This window comes from Vidua chalybeata, chromosome 1 (assembly GCF_026979565.1).
Source record: "Vidua chalybeata isolate OUT-0048 chromosome 1, bVidCha1 merged haplotype, whole genome shotgun sequence".
NCBI lineage: Eukaryota > Metazoa > Chordata > Aves > Passeriformes > Viduidae > Vidua > Vidua chalybeata.
In genome coordinates, this window is record NC_071530.1 from 144,409,209 (window position 1) to 144,411,948 (window position 2,740).

General features: G+C 46.4%; 1 pseudogene; it reads right to left on the reverse strand.

Annotated features, from left to right (window-relative positions):
- Positions 1-1,051: 1,051 nt before the first annotated feature.
- LOC128789017 (inositol 1,4,5-trisphosphate receptor-interacting protein-like 1) lies at positions 1,052-2,508 on the reverse strand (annotated as a pseudogene).
- Between the last annotated feature and the right edge of the window lie 232 nt (positions 2,509-2,740).

Here is a 2,740-nt window from a genome sequence, read left to right on the forward strand (position 1 = left end):
AAAAAAGGAGTTATAATTAAATCTTATTTTTGAATGTAACCAGCATGACATTTTAACTTAAATAAATTCTATGAGACAGAATGTGTTACACTGAATTAACACCTTTACAGGCTATGTGCTTTTTAAAGCAAGTACATAAGTTAAAAATATCCTTAAGGACAAAATCCCACTTTTCTTGAAAGTGCAAACTGAAATTTTATTTTCCAAATTTTCTTCTTTGCCAATGATTTTCTTATCTTTTTAATGAATTATTCTGTGAGGGGTTGACATTCATATTCCATGGCAATAATGGGAAAAGCCCTAGTCATTTCATTGCCTCATCCACATCATTAATAACTGTGCCAACAAAGAGTTACACTGTCTATGGCTATATTTCCACATGAAAAGATGAGAAATGTGGTGTGCATTATATCTACTTTAGAAATATATTTATGTAATAGAAAACTTGCCTGCCATGAATGCAGTAACTACAGAGTGTTAATGTATGTTACTACTGATAGTGACAGGATAGACACATTAAATTTATATTGTTTTAATATTGTATTTATTATGATGATCTGTTTTTGTTATACAAAAGTAGACATATTTAATAAACTTTTAGTTATAAATATAATATTCTGTGTAATTATATAGGAATTATATAGAATTAGTTTTTATTTCATTTCTATATGATTTATTATTGTTTTGATTGAAATATGTGTATAAAATATATTTTATTGAAATATCTATGTAGTAAAAATCTTGCCTCATAAATGCAGGCACTAGAGAGTATTAATATGTGTCACAACAGACAGTAATGCTATAGATCTGCTATATCTTTTTATAAAATAGTACAACTAATAAACTATCAATATCAAATGGATCTATTAAAAACACGTTTATTAATAAAAATCTTCCTAGTTATATACAAATACACACACACTATAGCTATATATTCATCTCTCTACTTTTCTCTGTAGCCTGTGAGTTCCTGTCTTTGCCACAGCACCGTGAGCTGTTCCTGGGCCACCAGCTTCCAGCCCCACAAGCACAGCTCTGTGCACGAGCCCTGCTAACAACAGCCATAGGCCGGCACTCCTGCCAGGCCATGGCGCGGATCGAGGGAGGCTTCCATCGCCTGGGAGCCAGGTCCAGTGCCAGGAGGTGGAAGAGGTTGGGTGGCTCAGCTGTTCGTACATCTGGGGGCAAACTGATCTCCTCCGGAAGCCTCTGGTTGCCCACAGTAAAATTCTCCAGGGGTTTCTCTTCCAGGGATAAGCACAGCTGCTCCAGGAGATCCACGAGCTGAAGCACAGTGTCTCCTGTGCCACTGTGACACTGGCACGGTGCTCAGAGGGTGCATGACCATGGTCTTGATGGAATAGATGGAAAGGCCCTTGCATGCAAGAACACCAGCCAAGGGCTGCAGGCATTTGAGGTGTGAGCTGTCCTGGGGACCCTGCCTGGCCATGTGCCTGCAGAACTTGATCTCTGCCACGGCGTAGGTCTCAGGCCACATTGTGCTTGGGGTTTGGGCCCCTCGAGGCCAGCTGCTCACAAAGGTGTCAGGAATGCCTTGCTGCACCCCAAAGAGCACATTAACCCAGAAGCTTCCTTTCTCGTTGGTCAGCCTGAGTTTGCAGGAGCATTTGGAGGGCAGCAGCACTAAAGGCCAACTGTGTGACCGGGGCAAACGCCGTCAGGTTGATCTCACCAGCATGCAGAACCAGAGGGCAGTTTTCCTCACATCAAGGTAGTAACTGGTGCACAAGTTAGGAGATTGAAACGCTGACTCCTCCTCCTAACCACCTCATGGTGGTGCAGGAGGCACAGCAGGCTGGCACCTGGCTGCTTCCTCAGGCAGCTGTACTCCAGCTCCATGTGGACATGGAACTTGCTGCCAGGCCTCTGCTCCTCAGTGTCATGCTCCAGGTGGAAGGAGTGGCCTTGGGGAGGAGTGAAATTAATGGAAATCATGGCACATGATTTCCTTCTCCTCATGGGCAGTACAACCTTCAAAGGCACTGCCAAGAACAATGGCTCCTTGCAGCACCAGGAAGATATAGTTCTCAAGACATGCCTGAGAACAGTTGTGAAGCTGTCCATCAGGGCTGCTGTCCTCTCACAGCCTGTCTGCAGGTCCTGTACAGACCACTGAATGCACTCCTCTAGAAGCCATCCCAGATCATATTCCCATATGTCATCCCCTTCCTCATTCTCCTCCTGGTCACTGCTCTGTGCCTGATGGCTTCTTTTCCTCCACATAAACCACAGTGCCAAGAGAAAGAGCAGGAGCCCAGCAAATACCCAGATCTGCAAGGCAGACCAGAGCAGGTCTCCCCAGGATGGACCGCTTGGCTTCAGCATGAGCTGCTCCAGCTCCCGCTCCAGCCGAATCCTCTCCCGTTCCTGGAGCTTCGCATGTGCCTCCATTCGCAGGCGCGTCACCTCATCCAAACCATCGCCCACAGGCTGCGGGTACTGGACAAGGCTTTGCAAGAGCAAGAACCAGAGTACCCAGGAATCCATGGTCTGCGGGAAGATGGAGAGAAGGCCCAAGTCGCACTGGGAGGGAGGCAGCTGGCACTGGGGATAGCAGGAACATGAATCCCAGGGATCTGGGGGCAGGGAGGATAGGTCCCCGGAGAGCTGGTACACAGCAAGGCGTGTCCTGCTGCCCGAGCAACAGCAGCAGCATGCCCTGCCTAAGGATCTCCAATGAGGGGCTGTCCGTGGTGAAACAGCACATGACAGCCAGCCC